Source organism: Ahaetulla prasina, chromosome 11 (genome assembly GCF_028640845.1).
Source record: "Ahaetulla prasina isolate Xishuangbanna chromosome 11, ASM2864084v1, whole genome shotgun sequence".
In the NCBI taxonomy this organism is placed as follows: Eukaryota; Metazoa; Chordata; class Lepidosauria; order Squamata; family Colubridae; genus Ahaetulla; species Ahaetulla prasina.
Window position 1 is genome coordinate 17,810,393 of NC_080549.1, and position 9,957 is coordinate 17,820,349.

Sequence of the window (9,957 nt, forward strand, 5' to 3'; positions counted from 1 at the left end):
ATCCCCTGTCCTCCGATCCACCCCTCGGCTACCGATCCTTCTTCAACCAGTTCGGCTCAGCGCAGAAACGTCCCGAGCATCGCCGGCAGGATTTTTCTTTACAGAAGTGGGTTCCCCCCCCCCTCGATTCCATGCAAACCTCCGAAAGAAGGAGGGCAAGTTTGTGTTTGGTTTGTCTTCTTCTTCCTCCTCTGAAAAAAATAAATAAAAAATAAAATAAAACAAACCCCAAGAGCAGCGAGGGGGGGGGGGAGAGAGCGGGGGAAATAAAGCTGCCCTCTCTGCCCCGGTGTCGGGGAGTCGCGCGTGTGCGAGGCTGGGTTAAGGAAGCGGCGTCCCGACGTCCCTTCTCGGCGAACCGTGAGGGCTTCCCGGTTAGAAGCGCTGTTGGTTTGGTGGGGGTCCTTAGAGAAGGAACGGAGAGCGAGAGAAAGAGGCGAAGGAAAGAAAGGGAGTCGGACAGAAACAAACGAGGGGGATAGAAGAGGGAGAGGTAACTAGGAGGGGAGGGATGGCGGAGAGGGTTGAGGGGAATGGCCGGCCCCTCCTTTACGGAGGGGGCGAATAAATAGCAGGGGCTCAGCGCTGCCTTCCCTTGGCCAACTGGGGAAGCAAAGGCGCCTTCAAGAAAAGGCTGAAGTCCTTTTGCCCCAGCAAAGTGGGAACCGGGGAGGGGGAAAAAAAAGAGAAGATGGGGAGGGGGCGAAGGAGACGAAGCCCGCTTTCTCGCCCCCTCGGCCTCTCGCAGTTCAGGGAAGGCGACCGGCCCCTTCGAGAAACGGGAAAGGTGGGGGGGAGAGGTTCCCCTTAGTAATGCCACAATAAATCAAGTGGTCGATTGTAACCAAGCCAAAAATTCTCGCTGGGGCGCGGGGTGAGGGGTGTGGGGGGGTGTCGATGGTGGTTCTCTGTACAATTTAATTTCTGTCTTAATTCTCTTCCTTGGAGTGGAAGGCAGTCGGACTTTCTCCGGAGTAGAATACTCGCAGGTTGAGTTTCTACCGGGGCGCACGCTTTTATCCGCGGACGTTTTAATGGGCCATGCCAATTCTACCAACCCACCGTGGTGGGGGTCCCAGGGAAGCCCCTGGTCTCCTTTCAACGGACCAAGTAGTTATTCCTAAAGAGTATAGACTAGAGCCCTTTGATTTCTTTGGGGGATGATCTCCGGTTAACACCCCGCGGGCAAGGCTTTTTAAGACGAGTTAGATCGCGCTAAAACTTGCTCCCAGGCGGGATAAAGAGCCAAATCCTATAAAGGATGGGCAACAAGTTCAACCTTCGCCAACTTTCTCGGTATCATGGCCTCCACTTTCCATCAACGCCCTCCAGTCAAGTCTATCGCCTGGGCGTGATGGGAGGTGTAGTCCAGGATGCCGGAGTGGAAGCGAAGTTAAGGGGGTCGAGGGGGGGAGGAATCGACTCCACCCTGAAGGTTGCGGTTTGCCTTTTACGAGGGCGCAATCTGCTGCTTCGAAACGGACATTGCTTTCGATAGGAACGAGAAGAACGGTCAACACAACCAGGCACACAATCGGTACATGGTTTGATGAATAGAATAGAATAGAATAGAATAGAATAGAATAGAATAGAATAGAATAGAATAGAATAGAATAGAATAGAATAGAATAGAATAACTTTATTGTCACTTTGAATGAATGAATGAAATAAAGAAGGAAGGAAAGAAGGGAGGGCGGGAGGGAGGAAGGAAGGAAGGAGAAAGCAAGCAAGCAAGCAAGCAAGCAAGCAAGCAAGCAAGCAAGCAAGCAAGCAAGCAAGAAAGCAAGAAAGAAAGAAAGAAAGAAAGAAAGAAAGAAAGGCAGACAGACATTCCACCTCTAGCTGGAGCATGCTTAAGAATAAGATCTCTATATTTCAGGCGAGAGACCCTACCCATCGGTTGAGAGGAAGCGAGAAAAGACGAAGCGGAAGGGGGAACCTGGTTTAAACCCAAGGATTTTCCCTCCACGAGACAAGTTCGCACAAACATTCAAATGAAGGGGTAGTGAGTGACTGGGCGCGGCTCTTCTGGGAAAAGAGCTCCGGTTAGCTTTTCAAACGGCGTTGCTCCTTCACCTCCGGGCAGGGTGGCTGATTTCCCCGTTTTATAGAGAGAATTGGGAGAAGCTGAGAACTTGCCTCGGATCGGAGCAAACACAGGAAGAAAATGCTGGTCGAAAACCCTAGAAATATGGAAGCCGAGAATGTCTCAGTAGAATGGGTGCTCCGTGGGTCCGTTGCAAGCCTAGGAAGTTTGCCATCGGCAGCGGATTTGCATTGTCGTTTCTTCATTTCGTTGCCTCTCTCTCACACACACACGCGCGCAAAAGGTAGGCAGGCAGGCAGACAGACACGCGCACGGGTGTGTGAACGCGAGGTGCTCAAATCCAACCTGAAACCTTTCACCGCTCGTCTCGAAGCCCCAATAGCATCAGGACGTCATATTGATTTCAGTCGGATTTCACTCCCTAATAATCATAAGAATTTTAGGATTACAAGGCACATCTAGTTCTTTTTTTAAAATTGTACACGGCACCCTTCATAATCATGTGTGCGTGATTATTCCAGGCAGGTACACAGTCCGAATAGGGCTTAAAAAAGTCATTAAAAATAAAAAAAAATGTCTGGAAATGTATATATCAACGTATATTGTACTTGTGAGGGTATAATAGGTTTATTAAATATGTATATAGTTGTAGGGGTAATAGTAATATAGTATATACTTGATATATAAGGAATTAGGAGATATGTAAATTTGTATATAGACTGAGAATAGAATAGAATAGAATAGAATAGAATAGAATAGAATAGAATAGAATAGAATAGAATAGAATTTTATTGGCCAAGTGTGATTGGACACACAAGGAATTTGTCTTGGTGCATATGCTCTCAGTGTACATAAAAGAAAAGATACGTTCATCAAGGTACAACAGGAATATATGATATAGTAACTTGAACTTGACGTAAATGTTAGAAGCCAGAGACGTAGAGCAATGTCCATTGTTTTTGTTTGTTTTTAAAACCAATACATTTTTTCTAAAAAAATAAAAAATAAAAAACCCACGACGAACTCCAAGCTAGCAAAATGGAACACAATATACAACCCTTAACTAGGATAACGAAAACCTGTTTGTCAAGTGCCTGCCTAGAGTAAAGCAGACGCTACAGCGAGTCATCAGCGTCACGGTTCCTGCGTGGCGAGATCTCTGGTTCTCGGATATTTTTGCGCTATCCGTGTTTACAGCCAAGTGTACGCAAAGGGACTACACGGAAGGTTTTTTGCTTTTTTTTTTTTTTTGAACCGCCGAGTCTCTAATGGAAGAAATCCCTGGACAGCTCCGCTTTTTTTCATTTCGCAAAGATTTAACATGAATGCAACTATAAGGAGATGGAGAGAATCTCTAAAACCTCGCTGAAAAATTTTCCCTTGAATCGCTGCGCAAATCCACGCAGGTCTCTAAAAACACCGTTTTGTTTTGTTTTTTTTAGTTCCGCGGGCTTCTGCGTTAAGCGTAAATAACGTGGCAGCCTTCTGATGTCATCCTATATATATATATTTCAAAACTAAAGGTCATTAAGTTCAAGGAACTTTTAACGTATACAGGATTGCAACCGAGATCTGTCCGTCCGTTTCCCCCGCGGCAATATTTTAGACATAATTTCAGGACACAGTGGTTCACTTTTGGATTTTAATTATAATTATAAAAAGCTACCCCAGGTTGGCTTCTGAACTTCCAGCACAACCGGACGCCTTCTACTCAGTAGATTCCCCACCACTGCAAGCCACTGGATTTCTCTGAGGCCGGCTTGAAAAGCATTGCACAATTATTATGGTTGGTCGCAAAGTCAGTTTCAACTGGATCTGGTATTTTTATCCACATTTATCCCAAGGACCTGAGATAGGCAGATTTGGATGCTGGATGGTGCTAAACATACCTTAGCTGTAAGCTGTTCTCAGTAAAGCTGCCTTTTGTAATTGACTGGTGGTGGATTTGTCAATGCCGGTGGTGTTCACGTGGTGCTCCAGTTTGTTTTGGGATTGCCTAAATCACCAATTGTTTTTGGACTATCTTTGCTTTCTTTTGCCACAGGTGTCCTTCTTCTATTTGCAGGTCTTTGTAGTTCGTGATTTTTCTCCCATTCTTTCTCTTCTATTCTACTGCCTCCAGGTACTGCAATGTCCTTATCTAGACTTGTTGTCTTTCTTCTCAACAATTGTTAAGTCTTAATGTGGCAGGTGCCTATTCTATATTTAGAATTGAAAAGTCCAAGGGTACTTTAGTTTCTTCTTTTTCTATTACTTTCTCTAGCTGAGAAAGTACCAGTTGTTTCTCTAGCTGAGTCCCACCAGTTGTTGCTCACAGGCAAGTGGTACTTCTTGCAGATCTTCCAATGCACCATTGTTGCTACTTTCTCATGCCATTGTTCGTAGTCAGAATGTGCAACAGCTAACTAGATGGTCCACTATTTCTTCAGCTTCTTTGCAGAATGGTTATTATTACAGCAATGCTCTTGCTAGGTTTCAATCTACAACCAAATGGAAATTGCTATATCTTTATTTAGTTTTCCTGAATCTATGTTGTACAAAAGTTCACTCATTCTTCAGGCAGGACAGGATAAGGCATCTAATCACCACCTCCCCTCCTTTTATATAAAAAAGTTGAGGCACCACATTACTCAGATCATAACTATATCAATTCAGTGGTTTATCTTTCCTTCCTTCCTTCCTTCCTTCCTTCCTTCCTTCCTTCCTTCCTTCCTTCCTTCCTTCCCTTTCCATCCCCTCCCCTCCTTCCTTTCAATTTTTCCTTGCTTGCTTCCTTTTCCCTTCTCTCCTTGCCTCCCTCCTTTCAATTTTTCTTTCTTTCTTTCCTTCCTTCCTTCCCCTTCCCTTCCCTTCCCTTCTCTTCCCTCTCCTCCTTCCTTTCAATTTTTCTTTGCTTGCTTACTTGCTTCCCTTCCCTTCTCTCCTTCCCTCCCTCCTTTCAATTTCTTTCTTTCTTTCCTTCCCTTCCTTTTTCTCCTTCCCTTCATCCTTTCAATTTTTTCTTTCCTTCCTTCCTTCCTTCCCTTCCCTTCTCTCCTCCATTCCTTTCAATTTTTCCTTCCTTCCTTCCTTCCTTCCTTCCTTCCTTCCTTCCTTCCTTCCTTCCTTCCTTCCTTCCTTCCTTCCTCTTTTAAAAAGACAATGGTTACTGCAGGGATATCTAAATTCCTTAAAATAGGGGCTAGCAAATTTGAGGACCCATAAAGGGAACCAATGGTTAGCGTATCCATTTCATAACTATAAAAGGGACCACCTTAGATCCATCCCCCACTTCACTCCATTTCATTTTAAAATGGTGTTTAGTTTAGAAAAACGATTCTGCTGTAAAATCTCCTGCTTGAAAAGGCTGAATCCTTTTTATATGTATATATTTATATACCTTCAAGTTAGTCTTGGCTCCCAGTGCCTGCCTGAATGTGAGTCCCTGCAGTTTTCTTGGCAAGGTTTTTCAGAAATGGTTTGGCATTACCTCCTCCCTAGGGCTGAGTGACCGCCCCAAGGTCATCCAGCTGGCTTCGTGCCTAAAGAAAGACTAGAACTCACCGTCTCCCAGTTTCTAGCCTGGCACTTTTTAACCATGACACCAAACTAGCTCTCTATTCATACTGAATAAAAATAGAAATACGAGGAAGAGAGAAATGTTGCACATTTTCTGAAGTAACGAATATGCTCTGGGTAAAGCCATAGTGCACTACTCTGCTTACCGGGATGGGAAGCTTGTGGCAGTTTTACAAAGTGTGTGGCTCACCTCGAAAAGCTAAGAAAACTTAGAAACAGGTCTATACCGCCACGGGAAACCAGTAGAAAGCCCCAAAACTGTAAAGTAGCCTGGAAATTATCTACCTTTTGAAAAATCCACTATACTTATCTATTTTGTGTGTGTGTGTGTGTGTGTGTGTGTGTGTGTGTGTGTGTGTGTGTACACCTTCAAGTCAATTTTGACCCTGGTACTGCCTGGCAAGATTTTGGAAGTGGTTTGGCATTGTCTTTTTCCTGAGCTGTGACTGGCCCGAAGTCACCCAGTTGGCTTCATATCTAAGGTGGGACTAGAACTCCCTGTCTCCTGGTTTCTAGCTCAGTGCCTTCAGTTACTACACAAAACTAATTCTCCCTCTCCCTCCCCCCTTTTCCCTTCTCCGTCTCCCCCTCCCCTTTCTACCTATCCAACCATCCATCTATCCAACCATCCATCTATCTATCCAACCATCCATCCATCTATCCATCCAACCATCCATCTATCCATCCATCATACCCATCCATCCATCCACCATATCTGTACATCTATTCATCCATCATATCCATCTATTCATCTATCCATCTATCCAACCACCTATCTATCCAACCATCCATCTATCCAACCAACCATCCTTCTATCCAACCACCCATCTATCTATCCAACCAGCCTTCTATCCAACCATCTAGCTATCAAACCATCTATCTATCCAACCATCTGTCTATCTATCCAACCATCTATCTTTCCAACCAACCATCTATCCAACCAACCAACCATCCATCCATCTAGCCAACCATCCTTCTATCCAACCATCCATCTATCTATCCAACCAACCATCCTTCTATCCAACCATCCATCTATCTATCCAACCAACCATCCTTCTATCCAACCATCCATCTAGCCAACCAACCAACCAACCAACCAACCAACCATCCATCTAGCCAACCATCCATCTACCCAACCACCTATCTATATATCCAACCATCCATCTATCCATCCATCATATCTATACACCCATTATCCATCATATCCATCCATCTATCTAATAATTTACCTACCTACCTAGAAATCTCAAAGGTGAAAACTAGCCTGGAAATTATCCATACATCCATTCTTGAGGAAGGCAATAGCGGTTGCCAAGAAAACTGCAGAAGTGACCTTGTCCTCGTCGGCTCATAAGACTTGAAGTCCAACCTCAAATTAAATTGCTGCGTGAATAATGTCACCCCCCTCCCACAGCTCTAACCAGGATATAGCTGGGAGAAGAAAATCTCTCCTTCCAGCGACTGTGTTCCAGTGCAACACCCGTTTTGAAGACGAATCTTCCCAATCTTCCATCCCTGCACCTCGTTTTAAAAGCAGGGCTCCAGAGGAAACTCTTGGTGCACAGTGCAATTTATTTCAATGCCCATGCATAGCCAGGAGGGCCCAATGACTGCAAAATCACGGTTTTCTCCTTTGAAGCGCTTTTCGGCATCCAAACGGCAGACGGCGCCTCGAGTCCCCCCACCTCCCCAGGCACAAGCCTCGAGTAGAATTTGCTAGTTTAAAGGCCCTGGAACTTTCTGAAGAACAAACCGGGAGTTTCTCTCGCCTGCCCTGCGGATCCAGATTTTATGTATGAGTAACCCTACTGAACTTTTAGAAATGGCTTTCGACTATAAGGCCACGAGACAGCGCTGGTAAAATGGACCCCCAGCGATCTAAGCGCTGGAGAGAAATAGATTAAATGCAGGATTGCGCTGTGAATTCTTCCTCTGCCCCGCTTTTACCTGGGAAACCTTAGCAACAGGAACCAGGCAACTGGTGGAAAACTTATTTTTGAAATGATTGGCGTTTTGTCTGAACACCGTTCGCGTTTTTTCAAGCTTTAATGCTAATAACTTCACCCCGCTTGGAACTGCCTATATTCTTAGATGCTATTTTAATAATTCTTAAGTCTTTGGTTAAGGATCTGAATGACTAAATTCTCACCAGTCTTAGACTAAATCTCACTGTGTAATAATAATAACAACAACAACAACAACAACAGCAACAATGTAGAGACTCTGGCATAAACCTGTGCAGGTGGTTCCAAGTGATACTCGGCACACTGGGTGCTGTGCCTAAAGACCTAGGCAAGCACTTAAAAGCAATTGGCTCTAACAAGATCACCGTCGGTCAGCTGCAGAAGGCCACTGGGATCTGCTGGCATAATTCTCCGATGCATCACGCAGTCCTAAACGCTTGGGAAGTGTTCGACTAGTGATCTATGATACGAAATCCAGCATCGTTATCTCGTTTGCTGTGTATACTGCCATTTTGTGATAATAATGATGATGGCGATGTTGATGATACCTAGGATAGTGGCAGCAACCCGTATCAACCATTAGCACCAGTCAGTGGTGCCTTTGTGATGCCTTTTTGAATGTTCACTTGAATGAGTTTCATGTTTAATGAATAAAGATGATAATAATACCCATTGTCATGGGGCACTTGGTACCATGTCCAAGAATTTTATAAGATACATCAACAAATTGCCGTTTCCTGCAATAACACCAGCGGAACTGCAAAAAAAAACTGCACTACTCGGAACGTCGTACATCTTAAGAAGGTACTTGGTTGATACCTAGGACGCTGGCAGCAAGTAAATAATAATAATTTTTAAATTTATAACCAGGTATGGGAACAGCTGACTCTCCTACCGAAGGAACTCTTCTACAACTGTTTCCTTTCTCAGCAAGAGGAAACCGCTTCCCCTTTTCATCCTCGGAGCAAAGAGCACGTGCGAACAGGCTGAAAGGCAGAGGCAGGCAGGGAACTCAAATTCGAGAAAGGGGGATGGTTTAGAGCGGGGGATCCCTCCACCAAAATCTCTTGGAGTGGGACGGGAATACAAAGTTCAGAGCATTTTATCTCTTTTTTATAAGAGGTGCTACAGACTGTCTGGAAATTGAGGCGGGGGAGGGGAGAGAGATTAGAGGCTTTAGAAAAGAAGATGGTCTGGTTATACCCAGGTTGTTTCTCTCCCTTCAGGGAGATTTGCAAGGATGGGGGAGGGGGATGAGCATGGAAAGTTTGAGGGGTCCTTGGCGCTCTCTGACCTTGCTTGTTTTCTTGCAGACGTTTCATTACCCAACTAGGTAACATCATCAGTGCTAGTAAGGAATGAGGTTTGCTGTCAGTTTATATTCTGGAATCTTGCCCTGTCGGTGGGAGTGTCTTAGAGGTTCCTTGGTTGGGCTGTTTCCTGTTGGTTCTTCGGCAATTTCTTGATTGGGGTATCATTTATTTGATCGTTGGTTTGACGTTAACCGTGGAGTTAATCTATGCTGGGTGGATCTGGATTGCTGATGGAGAGGCGTTTATTTATTTATTTATTCATTTATTCATATTTTCTGTTACCACATGCCTCCCACCGACCCGTACGCTCCCATAGAGAGGGACTTCTCAGGGTGCCGTCCGCCAGACAATGCCGGCTGGCGGCCCCCAGGGGAAGGGCCTTCTCTGTGGGGGCTCCCACACTCTGGAACGAGCTTCCCCCGGGTTTACGACAAATACCTGACCTTCGGACATTCCGTCGCGAACTGAAGACACATCTCTTTATCCGCGCGGGGCTGGCTTAAATTGGATTTTTAATGTGAAATTTTATGAATTGTAAACGGGGTTTTTAGTTTATGGTAATTTTAATTTCAGGCTAATTTTAAATAAGTTTTTTAAATGGTATTTTAACCTGTATATTGTATTGTTGGTTTTATCTTGCCTGTACACTGCCCTGAGTCCTTCGGGAGAAGGGCGGTATAAAAATCAAATCAAATAAATAAATAAATAAATAATAACTATTTTTATACCACCCTATCTCCCTAGGGACTCAGGGCGGTTCACAACCAGATAAAAACATACATATAAATACAAATAAAACATCCATTAAAAAACTTATTATAATTGGCCGAATAATTAAAATGATAAAAATAATAAAATCCCCATTAAAACCAATTTGAATTTAAAATCTAGTCCAGTCCTGCGCAAATAAATAGATGTGTCTTAAGCTGGCGGCGAAAGGTTTGGGGTTTTTTGTTCCCTTTGTTCACTGGTTCTCTCTTTTGCATAGTCTATAGTAAAGGTAAAGGTTCCCCTCTTCGTTCCCGACTCTAGGGGGCAGTGCTCATCTCCGTTTCAAAGCTGAAGAGCCAGCGCT